The sequence below is a fragment of the Neophocaena asiaeorientalis genome, unplaced genomic scaffold (genome assembly GCF_003031525.2).
Source record: "Neophocaena asiaeorientalis asiaeorientalis breed wild unplaced genomic scaffold, Neophocaena_asiaeorientalis_V1.1 scaffold40, whole genome shotgun sequence".
Lineage (NCBI taxonomy): Eukaryota > Metazoa > Chordata > Mammalia > Artiodactyla > Phocoenidae > Neophocaena > Neophocaena asiaeorientalis.
Genome location: NW_020185335.1, coordinates 12,846,949 through 12,864,044, shown reverse-complemented (window position 1 = coordinate 12,864,044; position 17,096 = coordinate 12,846,949). Strand labels below are relative to the sequence as shown.

Genomic DNA, 17,096 nt, shown 5'->3' with positions numbered 1-17,096 from the left:
ATTGATCAAGCATTTTCCAGATGTCACATACTGTGTTACAAAGTTTTCATAACTCTGAGACCAGTTTTTTTTTTTTTTTTTGCAGTACACGGGCCTCTCACTGTTGTGGCCTCTCCCGTTGCGGAGCACAGGCTCCGGATGCGCAGGCTCGGCGGCCATGGCTCACGGGCCCAGCCGCTCCGTGGCATGTGGGATCTTCCCGGACCGGGGCACGAACCCGCGTCCCCTGCACCGGCAGGCGGACTCTCAACCACTGTGCCACCAGGGAAGCCCTGAGACCAGTTTTTTTTTTAACTCCAGTTCAAGCGCCCTTTCCACGATATTATACCATTTCACTGGAAGAAACAGTCTGTGGAGAGGAAGAAACTGAAGATGCTCAAAAATAAGGTTCTGGTCCCTTGGCCACCGCAGCTCTTGTCCCCGCCGGCACTCTCCGCCGCGTCGCCCGGCAGCCGCAATATGTAGCAGCGTGGCGGGAAGTGGCAGCTTCACCGCCGCCACGATGCCGGAGAGGAAGCCTGGCTCCACCGAGGGGGCGGCGAACGAGGAGCCCAAGAGGATATCGGCGAGGTTGTTAGCTAAACCGGCTCCTGCAAAAGTGGCAACGCAGCCCCAAAAGCCGGCAGGAAAGAATGAATCTTCAGAAAAAAAAGTGCAAACACAAGGGAAAAGGCGAGCAAAGGAAAAACAGGCTGAAGCCGCTAACCAAGAGACTAAAGAAGATGTACCTGCAGAAAATGGAGAAACTAAAAACGAGGACAGCCCAGCCTTTGATGAAGCAGGAGAGAAAGAAGCCAAGTCACATTAATATCACACACCTGGTCCTATCAGTGGTCCCTGTCTCTCTTCTTGCACAATCCACAGGAATATTTTTATCAACTGTTTTGTAAATGCCAGTCTTTTAGGAGCTCTAGAAACATTTTTAAAAAGGGGGGAATCCCCCCCATTCCATTTTTTAAGTGTAAAAAAAAAATTTTTTTAAGAGGTGAAATCATTTGCTGGTTGTTCATTTTCTGGTACAACCAGAACATAGCAGGGTATTGAACGTGGGAGGCTCTGATTGTCTTCGGTGTCAGCTTAACATTCCACAGATGGGGGCAGCTTTTCTATCCTATAATACAAGGCGTACTGTATGGCACTCTGGAGTCAGTTGTGCATTTAACGTCTTGAACACTTTTTTTTTAAAATTTTTGTTGGAGTGTAGTTGCGTTACAATGTTGTGTTAGTCTATACTGTACAGCAAGGTGAATCAGTTATACATATTCATACATCCCCTCTTTTTTGGATGTCCTTCTAATTTCGGTCACCACAGAGCACTGAGTAGAGCTCCCTGTGCTACACAGTAGGTTCTCATTAGTTCTCTATTTTATACATAGTATCAATAGTGTGTATATGTCCATCCCAGTCTCCCAGTCCATCCCACCCACCCCGACCCCCAACACTTTAAATTACTTCTCTTCCCGTGTTGTTTTTGGTAGAATTTTTCCTGAAGCAAACCACTCACTCCTTGATCTTGGCTCTCCTGGTCAGCATTCTGTGTGCTCTGTAAGTAACATCTTTGGTCGCGGTAGTCCAGTTCTAGTAACTTTGTTAATGTACCGTGAACAATGGACAATTTGAGTATGTACAGTATATGATATTAAATTGTGAATTAGTGGGACTTACGAGGGAACAGCATATCAATATTTGAAGACACTGGGACTTGCTATCCTGTTAAGGAAAATTTGCCTCCAAATTTTAAGCTGGAAAGTCACTGGAATAACTAACTGCTCAGAAAAGAATCACAACTGCATGATTTTTTAGATTTTTGGTACCTATGTTAAGACTTGTGTACAGGGACTTCCCTGGTGGCGCAGCGATTCAGAATCCGCCTGCCAGTGCAGGGGACACGGGTTGAAGCCCTGGTCCGGGAAGATCCCACATGCCACGGAGCAACTAAGCCCATGCGCCACAACTACAGAGCCTACACTCTAGAGCCTGCGGGCCACAACTACTGAGCCCGTGCACCTGGAGCCCGTGCTCTGCAACAAAGAGAAGCCACAGCAATGAGAAGCCCACTCACCGCAACTAGAGAAAGCCCACGCGCAGCAACGAAGACCCAACGCAGCCAAAAATAAATTATTTAATTAATTAACTTAAAAAAAAATAAGGTTCTGGCTGAGAGTGAAAGGCAGGAAGAAGGATTGAGTGTGTAACCAGGATCGCTCTCCTGGGAGTGGGGGGAGGGGGGAGGGCGCCGCATGGCTTGTGGGATCTTAGCTCCCCGGGATCTTAGCTCCCCGACCAAAAATGGAACCCGTGCCCCCTGCAGTGGAAGCACGGAGTCCTAACCACTGGACCGCCAGGGAAGTCCCAGTGCTGGATTCTTGAATCCTGCATCTTTGCGGAGGGAGACTGCGGCTGGGCAGTCTGAGAGACTGGCACGACACAAAGTTTCCGCTTTCAGAGTAAAGGGGGCACTACTGCCATCCCACCGGAATGGGCCTGTCCCCCCGGAAGTCATCCCCAATGAGCTCCGGCCTTCCTGAGACCTTGGGTTTGGGATCGTTTTGAACACGTCTTCCTTCCGCTGACACATCCGAAGCTTCTGATTGTTTTTGTGAGCCCTATGGCGTGGGGCCCAGCATGTCTCACCCACAGAAGGGTTTTGGGGTTTGTTTTTTTAATATATTTTTATTTACTTTTGGCTGTGTTGGGTTTTCGTTGCTGCGCGCGGGCTTTCTCTAGCTGTGGCGAGCGGGGGCTACTCTTCATTGTGGTGCGCGGGCTTCTCATTGCGGTGGCCTCTCTTGTTGCGGAGCACGGGCTCTAGGCGTGCGGGCTTCAGTAGTTGTGGCATGCAGGCTCAGTAGTTGTGGCTCGTGGGCTCTAGAGCGCAGGCTCAGTTGTTGTGGCGCACGGGCTTAGTTGCTCCACGGCATGTGGGATCTTCCCGGACCGGGAATCGAACCCGTGTCCCCTACATTGGCAGGCGGATTCTCAACCACTGCACCACCAGGGAAGTCCCCATAGAAGCATTTTCATAAATATTTGTGGAAGGAATGGAAGGCAAGGATAGGGAGAGTGAGAGAGCAGCCTAGATGGAAAATTGTAAGGACCAAGACCTCCTTCGCAGAGAGCGTTTGTTATGCCAGAGTATAAATACGAGGGTTCCAAGATTATACAATTTTTTTTTCCCTTGGGATTCAGACACACTGCCTACAGGGACAAGTGTGGCGTCGATGACCTGGGCACACAGGCCTCCTTCAGGTTGAAAAGCGGTGTCCTGTGCTAAAAATGGCCTAAGATGTGGAGAACGGGCTGGGCTGCTTCCCCATCAGACAGCAACGCATAAGCACAGGCTCCGTCCAGCAGCTGTTCTTGACCACTGGCTGTGGACCTCTCTCGACCAACGAAGAGTACTGGGGGTTGGCAGAATTTCTTTTCAGGGCAAATCTTTTTCAATGAAATGAGACCCGCCCCCACCCCCAATGCTTCTATCATACTCTGAAATTAAGACGTGGGAACTCTTTGGAAGCCGCACGGAAAGGTGAGTGTTCAGCCTGTCGGACGAGGTCTAAACACAGCTCGCTCCACATGCAGAGCCCGGCCTCCCACCCACCTCCCGGCACCGCGGGTGACCTACACTGTGCTTGACCTTCACAAAACCACAGGTACATAAACAGTGTGAGAGAAGACACAGCCGTGAGGTGTCCGCTCCCGAGTGGAGAGTGGCTGAGAACCTCAGAGGGGGAAGTGGCCGTGTCGCTGAAATAGAGCACGTTAGTCAGTAAGGCCCAGCCCAGCTTCCCTCCAACAGCTGCCTTTTGCTGTTATTAGATCTGGAAACATTCAAGCAGAGTGCGATTGAGAGGTCAAAACAGTAACACTCAGAAGCAGACAAGCAGAGACCTGGAGAGACGGTGCTTCAAGAACAGGCTTGTACGGCGCACACAGGTGTGTCCTACTACACCACTGTCGGTACCCAAAGAATAATGAACAGACACTCCCACGACCTCAAAACTGAAGAGGGTGAAGTGGGTTCGGGATCATTTTGAACACGTACATAGAAATCAACTGATTCCTAAAAGATCTGGAGTTATGTATTCTATTTTGAAAAGCCCAAATTTGAAACACTAATGCGGATGATAGAATTAATCCTGTACTGGGGGATCTCAGTGATGACACGCTGCCGTGCGTTTGCCATGTGGGATAAAGGAACAATAGAAATTCAAAACAAACACGGTGGTGTAGGCAGTGAGCACTTGGATGCTGGGGTGACACACGGGCAACTATGTTACGAGGACTCTGGGGGCCAAAAGCAGAGCATGGGGGGTAATGGGAAAGGTGCTGGGATTCTGGGGAGGGGGTTGGGAAGTTTCAAATACCTAAACCCTGAGGTGCTGTGGTCACGAGGAGGCTGAAAGCAGCAGGGGAGGGACTCGGGCAACGTCAGTGTGAACACAGCAGGCTCGAGACTGGGGTCCCCAGAAGGGCCGCCTTTCAGGGTCAGCCCTTGGCTGGCGTCTGGGAAGGTGGATTTGGGGAGGGTCCCCCCCCTCCCAGGACTGATGAGTGGCTCCCTGTGCCTAAGCCGTGTGAACAGACGGCGGGGGGGTGGGGCGGGGGGGCGGTGCGGGACTCCTGCCGTCCTCCTGCGAGTCTGGAGTTTGGGTGTGCGTCAGTCAGAGGGTGCTCGTGTGAACGGCCCCCCGAATAAAGACCCCGCGCGCTGAAGCTCTAACGCATCCCTGATGGACGACACCGCACACGTGCTGTCACAGCTCGCGGCTGGGGGAATTTAGCGCGTCCTGTGCGACCCCACTAGAGAGGATGCTGGAGCCTGGTTCCCCTGGACTTCACCCCGCAACCTGTTCCCTTCACAGTGGCAAAACCAGCCCTGGAACCCAGTCGGGTGTCCTAGGAGAGGACGGTAAAGAAGGAGACAGCATTCTTAAGCACACAGCCACACAAAGGCTGATACGAGGCCAAACGCAGATGAATGACAGCTAGGAAGACCTGAAGTGGGCCATGAGTTATCACAGGAATGGTTAAAGCGAGATAAATAAATAAAACAAGCCATGATCTGCTTTTAAGGGACTTCCAAAATTACTGTGTTCTGAACGTAAGCTAGATTGATTACCAAATAAAAATAAAAATGAGGATGTGGTATATCAGTGTGGTAAATCCGTATATCCCGAAACGATATACTGAAGCCCTAACCACTGGCACCTGTGAATGTGGCCTTATTTAGAAGGAGGGTGTTTGCAGATGTGATCAGATGAAGATGAGGTAGACTGGATTGGGGGGCCCTGATGCAATGACTGGTACCCTAAGAAAAAGAGGGAAGTCTGGACACAGACACGGGGAGAGGGCCATGGGACGATGGAGCCAGAGGTTAGAGCCACGCCTCCGCGAATCAAGGAAAGCCCAGGATTTCAGGAGCCACCGGAAGAAGAGAGAAAGGGAAGGATGGAGGCTTCCCTAGAGCCTCCAGAGGGATCAGGGCCCCCCGCTTACCGTCAGACTTCCGGCGCCCAGAACTGTGAGAGATACACTTCTGTTTTAAGCCGTCCAGTTTTCACTACCTTGTCACTGCCGCCCAGAAGCTAATACACCGACCTGGCTAAGGAGGGTGAGTAAGTGGAACGCATCCTGTATCGCCCAATGTAAGAGCCACAGCTTTACCCGCACGACGGGTGTTTCATATACACATCAGACTCTTTCACTCTGTGTGGCAGAGAATCAGTCAACTTCAGTGAACTGAATGGCATGACTCACAGTTTTTAAATCAATCAATCAATCAGCCGCCTCTGCTCTGGAGAGGCAGCCTCTGACACTCAGCTTCCCAGTCAAAGGCAGGTGGCTCAAATCAAGTCCAAACAGGTGGTGAAAGGACACCCTCCCCTGACAGGTGGGTTTGTCTCGGTTACTGGAGTCCGGGGAAGGGGAATCTGTGAGCTTTGAAAGGGGCTGCTCCAGTGTGGGAAAAATGCTTTTAAACTCTATGTGCTCGAATTGAAAGAAACAAGTCTTCACCCTCAAAGCATTTTGTCCAGGGCCATTAAAAGTTCCAAGACAGACTTTGGAATCTTAATACCATAGGGTGGATTTTAAGTTACATCTATGCCAGGAGCACCAAAAGGCCCACAACAGGATCCCTGGCCTGGGGTCAGCTAGGCGCGGGACAGGTGGGTGGGGGATCACAACCCGGCAAGGGACCAATGCCGAAGAGGTCAGAGCATAAGAAATACCTTACGCGGGCTTCCCTGGTGGCGCAGTGGTTGAGAATCTGCCTGCCGATGCAGGGGACACGGGTTCGAGCCCTGGTCCGGGAAGATTCCACATGCCGCGGAGCCACTAAGCCCGTACGCCACAGCTACTGAGCCTGCGCGTCTGGAGCCTGTGCTCCGCAACAAGAGAGGCCACGACAGTGAGAGGCCCGTGCACCGCGATGAAGAGTAGCCCCCGCTCGCCGCAACTAGAGAAAGTCCTCGCACAGAAATGAGGACCCAACACAGCCATAAATAAATAAATAAATAAATAAACGTATATATAAAAAAAGAAATACCTTACGCGGCGTCCAAAGCCCCTCACAACACACTTAAGAGATTCCGGCACCTTCCAGAAGGAACCTTTAAGCTTAGAGTCTCTAATCCCCACATTCGAAGGCTTAGGAAATTCTGTACCCGAGGAAGAAGCCACTCCCCCAGGGTTACACGGAGGGAGGGACGGGCTAGGCCAGCTTGGGGGCTCCCGGCTTCCCGTGTCCTCGTCCGCCTCCATCCACACGCGGCCCAGTGGCCCAGGGATCCACGCAGAGCGCTCTGTGCGCTTCCGTACTCCGCCTAGTCGACAGGTAAGAAAACAGAACTGGAAGAGGCAAAGCTGCGTTCCCAGGAGCCCCCGCCTCCCCTCCAGCGAACGGACGGAGCCCAGCTCAGCCTGCATTCCCCTGCACAGCCCCACCCCCTGGCCCTGGGGAGAAGGATTTGATGCAGCGGATGGCAGGGGAGTGGTAGAGAGAAAGCTTCGAGAAGGGTCTTCCTTGAGCTTTGGAGGCTGGGGAGTCTGTGGCCGGGCTGAAGGGGTGGACGGCATCCCCTTGGGTGGGAAGAGGGGAAGGAAATTAAAGGCTTCTCGTGAAGCAGGCCCAGAAGCAAACCCTCTCCAACCCACTGCCGCAGCAGAGCAAGCGTGGGAGCTGCAGCAGCGTTCAACCTGGGGGGCTCCCCACTAACTGTTACCCTGGGGAAGAATTTACAACCTTGAGGCCAAAAGGGGACACCCGTGTGGGGTGCAGGGTCTCCCCGGTAACTCTGGATATCCAGGTGTTAACCTTTACCTGGCCCCCTGCAGCCCTGTCTCCTGGACCCCGTGAGGATTCGGGGAGGCTCACTGAACTCCAAAGACCTACAGTAGAGGCTGCCTCTCCCTGCACTTTGAAACTCAGCCCGTGCCCTCTCCTCGGGGACCCTGTGGAGACGGGACAGGGAACAGAGTCCCCGGCTCTGCCCCGGCCAGCAAGTGCACGTGGGAGGTCACCCCCACCCTATGCCCCCTCTGCCCACAGGGGGGATGGGCTCCTGGTCTCTGGGTTCCACGCTACAAGGTGGCTGGAGGTGAATGTACCTGCCCAGGTGGGGGGACTTCCAGAACTGGAGTTTGACAGAGGACATCTCGGGGACAATGGCAAGAGAGTCTTTTCCCTGGGACTCAGGGCTGCTTCTTGTTTCCAGCTTGTCGGTAAAAGCAGTGGCCCTGAGCTCACACTGGCAGGGAGCTTTTGGCTTTGACTTCCCACGAGTTCGATTGTCCCGTGATCACCCCGAGTTTTGGAGATGGCTGTGTGGCCCTCTGCAGGCGGGGGTGGGAGGGCACAGAAAGACTCCATTGAAAGGCGTCCCAAACCCCTGACCCCCAGCCACCCCTCTGATGGGGACTCCTCACTGGGACCCTTTCATCTGGCCAATGTAGTGAGTGCCCCCTGCACCAGACGTGGTCCCGGTTGAGCGCTCTGTGTCTGCAGAGAGAAGGGCAGGCCGAGCTGAGGGGACCCACACCACCGACCTCCAAAGGGAAGCAGAGGGACCGTCCCGGACGTGGGGAGAGCAGTGAGGTGTCCTGCGTGGGGAAGGAAGGAGAGGGCTTGGAGGCGCCAGAAGGTCCTGAGAGGGACCTCCAAAGGGAAGGGGGACACAGTCAACGTCTGGTGCATAGTGCGAGGGGGTTTACACACACGGCCCCTTTGACCCCCCCAGCGACCCTGTACCGTAGATCTTATCACCCAAGTTAACAGAGGGGGGCGGTCCGAGGGGCTGGTGCCTCGCCCCATGACAACAGCATCCAGCTCAGGCCAGGAAGCCGTGGACCCCGGCCTTCCCCTGCACCGCCAGCCCTCTGAGAGCCAACACTCACAGCCAGACGGGCCACACCCAGGTCCCCATCCAGGCCGGGACAGGCGCCGGCACGCAGAGCCCCGCTCCCAGCTGCCGCGCCAGCCACAGGCCAGGGACCACAGCCCCATGGCCAGGCTTCCAGCTGCGTTGGGCGGCAGCAGCCCTGGGAACGAGGGCCAATGGGGAACTGAAAGAGCACAGCCTGACCCAGCTGGAGTGCGGAGCCCAGTTCCCAGGGACCCAGCGAGGACAAGGTCAAGACCACACTGGTGTTTGTTTTGTTCTTCGTTCATTTCTGGAGCGCCATCTGCCTTCCCGTACTGGTGCACCCACCTGCCCGTCCCCGGGGCCCCCGCAGAGCCTGGCCAACAGCATACACGGCAGGCCTGTCCTCATCAACCGACTCCCCGGAGATGGGGCGGGCGGCACCGAGGTAGAGACTGAGCCCCAGAGGGCCCGTCTCCAGGAGAGGGCAGAGGGTGGGCAGGGACGTGCGGGGCCCATCCGGGGACCCTCGCGCGGGGACAGGTCCAGCGACTTCCTCCTCCCTCCCTACCAAGCCTCGCAGGCACGCCGAATGCTGGGCGCCGGGGCCCCCTCGGAAAACCCTGACGCTGCTCCCACCTGTGCAGCCCAGACGACTCGCCCGGCTTCACCTGCCCTGGCTGCCCTGGGCCCTGCGCCTCAGGTGTTTGCTGAATCACATCTTACCCCTCTCTTCTGGGACACTCATCAATGCTCACTCCTCACTTCATGAGCAAGGAACCCTCCACCCCTCGGTCTCACCGGTACACTCAGCACCGCACCAACTGCTTTCTAATGTTCTCAGCTCCTTTCTGGATCCAATCCAGCTGGGACGCTCCTTACTGCACAGAATGGGGGGGAAATGGGTCTTGTTGGTCAAAAACAGGGGCAATGCTTGAGCCCCAGAGCAGCCGATGTCTCTCGAGCTGCCTCTCGCACCCGACGTTGGGTTTCATCTGTTTTCACCTCTATCCTCTAGGGAGTCACCCCAGCTCCCTGCCTGGGAACACAGCTCAGTGGCCTCTGAGTGTCAAGGGGCAGGAAGGACTGCTGCCACCCTCTGGGAGGGGACCCCAGGCCATGTCAGAAACTGAATACCCACATCCAGCCCGTGATTCATGAGTTGTCACCTGGGTGGGTCACCCCTGTGGCTCTCGGAGGCTGAGCTGTGAGGCTGGGGGGCTAAGGCCTCACTGCCAGGGAGGGGAGAAGAGAGGAGAGGGAGGGGAGGAGAGGGAGTACACCAGGGGAGGGGGAGGGGAGGAGAGAACTGAACCGCAGGTCTCCAGAGTCCCTGGCGCTGGGATGGGTGACTCGCACTCAACACAAGCACCGTAGCAGTTTCCTGAGACGGAGGCTTCCGAGGACCCGGAAGCACTTCCGCTTCGACAAATCAAGAGCGTTCTCTGTCGATGGGTGAGACGGGGTGGACCCACACCAGCCCAGGACTGCCCCTGGAAGCCTAAGGTCATCAACCTTTTTTATAATTTGCCTCTTTCTCCAAAAGATAAAAATTTTTAAATTCCCTTATTCAACGTTTTACTTCATGACGAATTCTCAGAACAGCATTCACTCCCACTTCTCAAAGTAGCCTTGACTCCAAAGTCGAACACAGAATCATTTTTTACTTTGTCACTATTTTATTCTGAGGTCTGGATAGAAGCTCAACTGATCTCAAAAGCCAGGAACCTATTTTTACAAATGACTTTTAGGGTGTAAGTCTCCTACTGTTACCGTCAGCCAGCAGCCTTTCAGCCTGCTTTTCACAGTGACCTTTTAAATCAACTTTAATGCTGAGCATTTCACCGGCATTTGATTCCATTTGATTCTGCCGACAATTCCGGGGCGGGGGTTACGATCCCCGCGTGACCGAAGAGCCAGCTGAGGCTCAGTGACCGTGCCTTCCAAACCCTCTGCAGCAGGACTGCTGTCGCCACCCCCCACCCCCCAGCCACAGGACTGAGCTCACATCGTTGGCCCTTTCCAGACCACTCCGCCCACTGATGTTTCTAAAGCCCGGGTTTTGACAGCAAAGTGCTATTTTGTATTGGCTTCAAAGCCCTCAATCCGCAGAGCAGTGGCTCTCTACTCCTAACGATCCACTTCTTACATTCAATTCTTGCACTGCTCGCTGGAAAACATGAAAAGACTCAAAACTACAGTCCACAAGATTGCCATGATGCAGCCAGGTTCCCAGAGCACAGCAGGTCCCTGGGGGCCACGAACGAGTGACCCTGGGCTGTCCCATTCCTCCGTGGCTCAGCCACGGCCACGCGCCACCTTGACTGTGCTCTCCTGTATGCCGCGCGTCCTCAGGCGAGGCACGGTTGTTGGCTTCAAGAGATACCTTTGAAACTCCCCAAAGGCTTTTTTTGCTTATGGCTTCCCTGGAACAGGGGTTAATTTCTGCCCCTCTCTGTGTGCAGTTAGAGGACAAGTGACCTTCAGCCCAGTCCATCAGGGTTCCAGACCCACAGTGGGGCACTCCTTTCCAACTCCACGTTTGGTGAGGCCACGTTGGCAGCTTGAGATCGGCCTTGGTGGGAGCGCTTCCATGGTAATGGGCCAGCACTAAGGAATCAGGGCTCTCCCCCAGGCCAGCTGGTTGCTAAATCTACCAGCACCCACCAGAGGAAGGAGCTAGCACTGGGCTTACTGTCCAGTGAGGGGTTGAATTAGGAGCTCCAAGACCCCTTTCTGGCTTCAGAACCAACGTCCTCCAACACACAGCACAAGGGGACTCAGAGGAAGGGCCGAGAAGGCCGGAGCTGCCAACGGGTTTCCTTTGAGAACCGCCCTCCTTCTTCTCCAGGCGGCAGGCGGCGGGCGGCAGCAGCTGCATGCCTGCAGGAGCTCAGGCTGCTTAGTGTCTGCGGGGCTGTCTGACGGGCCCCCGAGACAGAGGGCCTCGGCCTGCCATGACTCTCCTAGCTGAGTACTTGCTTTCTGTTCGTTATTCGTAAAGGACAGCCCACCTTCCAGAAGGGCTGGGGGGATGCCAGCAAGGAGTTTCCACCCCCAGAATCCCCACCCCCATCCTGATACCCCAACCAGCAGCATGTACCACTGGGGAGAAGGATCTGGAATGTGGACCTCAGGGTGGCTGGGGAGACCAGGTAGCCCTCCCCAGGAGGCCTCCTGCGGTGGCCTTCGTCCCCTCGTCCCCCTAATTCTGCTCCTCCGGGGTCTGCCAGTCTCAAAGACGCAGAACAAGTGCAGACCCCGGCTTGCTAGCCGAGCTTCAGAAACCAGAAGGCTGCTGCACTGATCGTTACTGAAGATTCCGCGTGTCGGGGGACCGGAAGACGCCTGTCAGCGTTACCTGTGCAGTCTCTCCCTCTAGATGGATCTGCACGGGAAGCCGGGTCATAAACAGGCAGTGTCTCAGCCGGCGCAGGGCCAGACAGCAGGGGCTGCATGAAGCAGACGCTCCGCAGCCCCAGCTAAGAGGTCTGGGTCCTCCGCGGCCAGTGGGCCCAGAACGTTGTGGGGCAGAGCTGATACCCACTGCCCTGGGTACCTCCTGGAGGGGCCGGGCCTCTGGGACTCTCCCTTCCCCAGATGTGGGCCAAGTCCCTCCCTCTGCCCTGGAAACCCGTCTTCCTTCAGCTACGCCGACACCCTCGTGGGGCCAGCCAGTCCGTGTAGGGGTGGAAGCCACACCTGACTCTTGGCCTACGTATCTCTGCTCCGGTCTGGTCCACCAGACGGATGTGCTGTCCAGGTCAAGCCTCTGTCCCTGCAGGCTGTGGACAGACGGCCGCCAGCCTCTGCTTGCTGGGCTGCGGGTGCAGGGGCTTGAAGGACTGGGCAAGCCCAGGGAACTGTTGCGACAGCACCTGGCACAGACCGATCCCAGACCGATCACACGCAACAAAGGTTAATGACCCCCACGTGCGGGATCCCGGGCTTCACAGCCCTACACCTTGCCAGTTTTCAGGAACTCCTTCATGGACCAGAAGGGTCTCCGATCTCTATTCTAGGAAGTGCGCTTAGAGGTGCGGGAGGTTGTCCCCTACACCCCAAACGCCCAGAGAAAAGCCACCGTGTTGCCTCTTTCAGAGCTTTCAATGTGAAAGTGCTTTATAACACTGAGTTGAAATCTGCCTCCCTGGACCTTCCCCCCAGGGTCCCACACCAGTCTAATTCCTAACTCCTCCCTGGCAGGACGGCCTCTGCAAGGCTTAGGCTTCCCCACAGGGCTGCCCCTTGAGGTCAACACCTCCATCCTCTTCACCTCATTCACACAGCTCCTCACTCCCCCGCCACTGGCTTGGGCTCCGGCTGCACCTCTTGGAGGCATCTCCTGGTGATCGTGGGAGTCTACCATCAGGCGAGAATCGGGGCACCACCCCGTCCCTGTCCCCAGAGGCGCCCAACATTAAGAGCTGGCGTGCATCCTTGCAGAGGATTCTCTCAGGGAGAGAAGCTACTTTTCAAACAAATGAACTGTAAGGCGAAGTGTTATGTCCCTTCTATTCATTCTACTCAAAACAAAAGGACTGGCTCTGTCTCCTCCTTTCTCCTTCTTGCTGGCTAGAATGCAGACATGATGGCTGGAGCTCGAGCAGCCATTTTAGACCATGAGGCACTGTGCTAGGAATGACAGAACAGCACAACAGGGGAAGCGTGAGGTACTGATGACCATATAGTAGCCACACCAGCCTGGAGCTGCTCCCTCTGGAGTTTTCTTTTTTAATATGTGGACAGGAAATGATCTGTCTGGTGAAAGACCTGTTTTTCTCTCGCATGTCTTTCCCTATTCTTCCTTCACTCCCCCTTTCCTTCTCTCCCTTCTTTCCTCTTCCCCTTTTCCCTTCCCTCCCTCCACCCCTCTCACTTTCCCTCCATCCTCTTTTGCACTGAACTTAATTCTCACTGACACTCAGCCTGACACTGTTTCCATTTCAACCAGCAAAGCAGATCAAGTAGGGAAATAAATTGAGCGGAGTGGCCCCGCCACCTGCTCTGCAGGAAAACAACATCCATCAGAAGAGACGGCTTTTTCCAGACAGGCCATGTGCTGAGGAGGAACACAGACCAGCACCGTGGGGCGGAGATGCTGCACAGGCGGGTCCTGCAGCGCCCTGGCTCGGCCCAGGACCACGGGCTTTGCACCAGCTTCCCTGGGCACTCGCTCTGTGGGCTGAGCACAGAGGGTGTCACTCACTCACCCACCTGACCCATGGGCTGGCGTGACAGGGGCTCAGCCTACCAGGCACAGAGCCGGCGGTGCCCACGATTTAAAGAGAGCACGTGGTTGGGGGAGGGGGAAGGAGGGGGGGTGAGCTGAGACCCCTGGTCTAGAACCCATGTGTTAGCCACCACCACCTCCACCCCAGTTCCTTCTCAGACCTCAGGCCCTTCACTAAACCTCTGTGCCAGAATCTTCCACCTGCCCCCCCAACCTGTCCTCCCTGCCCCGGCAAGGCTGGCCTATGTGGCTCCACTGGCTCGAGGGTGGGGATGGGGGGGAGGGCTGGCTAATGGGGAGCCCCGTGGGAGACTGGAGGGAGGAAGGAGGGCACTGTCGGGCATCTACCCGCTGGCCACCCTCCCGCCCCCTGCCCACCACTGGCTGTGTCCCTTCATCAGAAACCCCTGCTCCTCTCAGGGAGATGGAAGCCACATGACTCTCTCCTTCTGGTTCCAGAAATTTTTTCCTTCCCTCGCCCCTTCTGGACTGGGGTGGGGACAGCTCCTCTGCAACCAGCCTGGGGCCCCCAACTCTCCCTTGAGGTTCTGCTCACAGCCACACAAAGGGCCCCTGCACTACCCTAACCCGAGGGGGCCCTCTGCGTGGCACGGGTAACCTCATCATTTGTAAACGTGGATGGTCACGCCTATTTCCAGGGTTGCGGAGAGAGTTCAGTTGATGGTGCAAATAAAAAAGCTGCGTCATCTCTCACAGGCCCTGCAGGCTCGGCCAGACCGAAGTCCAGCTGGGTCAGCAGTAGGTCGTGGCTGCCAAATGCAAGGGTCAGCAACTGGTACTCAGACCTGGGGTCCAAAAGAAAGGAGGTGGGAGGTCTGCTGGCCCCTGTGGTCAGGCCACGGGGAGGGCTGAGTTCACAGCGGGCCTGGCACCTGCAGACCAGGCTGTGATAAGAGCGGGGCTGGCGCGGGGTCGGAGGCCAGGGCAGCGGGGGAGCTGGAAGGGCCACAGCTGGTACCTGGAGACGGGAAACTGTGCGGGACCCGAGCGCTTCTTCACCGGTTCTGTGACCCGCTGGGTGGACAAGCATTAGAGCTCATGGCTCCTGCCAGCAGGACTGGGTAGGTGGAAGCTGCAAGGAGGTGGATTTGGTTCAAAAGGAGGAAGAAATTTCCAGCGATTCGAGGTTTCTAAAATAGAATGCCTCCCACAGGGAACAAGGTCCCTGCACAGGGATATTCGCCACACTGCTGTTGGGGGAAGGTAGAGGCAGATTAAGGGACCATCAATAGAACTGTCACATCATGGGACAAAATGAGCCACATTCAGAGAGGAGGGGTCTGTAGGTCCTGCTGTGGGACAAGCTCTGTCATAGATGGTTCAGTGACAAAAGCGACTTCCAGAAATGCAGGGGTAGCTGAGGATGAAAGTAAATAATGATAGTAACAGGGTCTGGCTTTGAATAAAATAGGAATCCACGAATGCACATTGATATCAGTGGATAAACGTGGACAGACCTCCATCATGAACCAACCCCCCCAAACACAGGATTCCCTTAGAAGAACTCAGCATTATTTCTGTGATTTTCCAGTCAAAATGCGTAACTTGCTATGAGGAAACATCAGACAAACCCAAATTGAGAGGCATTTGACAAAAGACTACTTTGGAATATTCAAACATGTCGAGGCTGCAAATGCCAAGGAAAGACCCCAGAACTGATCCAGATTGGCGACGGGCCATCGTGTGATCCTGGATGGGGTCGCGCCCCAAGAGCTAGAGGCTGGAGCCGTGGGTCCCATCTGTTGGGAAACCTGAATGGGGTCTCTGGGTGAAGGGTGCACAGGAATGCTTTGAAATACTCCTATGTTTCTGTAAGTTCAAGAAAGTTTCAAAGAGTAACAATAAATGTAAAGGAGAAAAAACAAGCAAAACATAAAGTGATGGCGGTGACTGCCATGCCTCCCGCCCGATGCAATGTCACAGGAAGGACATGGCGCCCTCTGAGCCCTTCCTGCCAAAAACTGAACTCGAGTCGGGTCCAGCCTGGCGGAAAGAGGGACACACAGAGACCCACCATCCATGTCAGCATGTGAGACATTCTCCAGCACAATGACCCAGTTTCTTCCACAAAGGGCCAGAGAGAGAAAAAAGAATTGAAGGAGACTTACAGCAGCCTTTCTTGGATCCTAATTCAAGCAAACCAACTTCAGGAAGACGTTCACGAGAAAAATCAGACCAACGTGGACCCTGCTTAGATACTGGACAATACAAGGGAATTACTTCCTGTTAACTTGTCTGCATGGGATCATGCTACGGCCATGATGCTTTTTTTTAAAAAGTCCTCATCTTTAAGAGAACTTGGACACATCTGTGGACAAAACAAGATGATGTCTGGAATCTGCTCAAAAACACGTGAGCAAATGTGCATCGACAGATGAATGGATAAACAAAATGCGGGACGCACGTACAATGCAGTATTATTCAGCCTTCTAAAGAAATGAAGTGCTGACGCCTGCTACAACTTCAGTGAACCTTGAAAACATTATGCTAAGTGAAAGAAGTCAGACACAGAAGGCCAAGTATTTTTACTCCACTTATATGAGGCACCTAGATAGTCAAATTCATAGACACAGAAAGCGGAATAGAGGTTCCCAGAGCCAGGGGAGGGAGAAGGAGGAGTTAGTGCTTAATGGGGACAGAGTTTCAGTTTGGGAAGATGAAAAATTTCTGGAGACGATGACGGTGATGATTGCAGAACAATGTGAATGTGCCTAATGGCCCTGAACTGAGCCCTTAAATGGTTAAAAATGGTAAGTTTTATATATTCTACCACAATAAGAAAAGAAATACGGGGGGCGGGGGTTGATACTGGCTGATACCACAGGCTGATACTCGTTGAAACTGGATGATGAGAATCTAGTGATTCCTTTTACGATTCACTCTACTTTTATGCAAGTTAGAAATGTTTCCACAGTGAAACACTTTCTTAAAACCTTACAAATAAAACAGCAGTCCAAACACCCAGGGCTGGGCTTCCCTGGTGGCGCAGTGGTTGAGAGTCCGCCTGCCGATGCAGGGGACGCGGGTTCGTGCCCCGGTCCGGGAAGATCCCACATGCTGCGGAGCGGCTGGGCCCGTGAGCCATGGCCGCTGAGCCTGCGCGTCCGGAGCCTGTGCTCCGCAACGGGAGAGGCCACAACAGTGAGAGGCCCGCGTACCGCAAAAACAAAAACAAAAAAACCAAAAAACACCCAGGGCTGACAAGGACAGCTATGAAAACCACAGCAGCATGGAAAATGCTCGTGAGATTATGTTCGGTCAAAAGCTGGCTCTCCAATTATGTCTACGCTATGTTTAAATCACATGCAAAAATATGAATTGAGGAAAAAAGTCTGGAAGAACACATACCAGAATTACAATAGCTGTAGTGTTCGGATGGTGGGATCGTAGGTAAATTTCGTTTTCTTTTTCTGAACTTTCTCTAATAGAGTTACTTGTATAGGTTTTGGAAATAAATTAAATACACCCCAGGGCAGGCA

General features: G+C 54.4%; 1 pseudogene; it reads left to right on the top strand.

The window, feature by feature from the left end:
• The first annotated feature begins 502 nt into the window (after positions 1-502).
• On the top strand, positions 503-808 carry LOC112393479 (non-histone chromosomal protein HMG-14 pseudogene; annotated as a pseudogene).
• Positions 809-17,096: the final 16,288 nt, after the last annotated feature.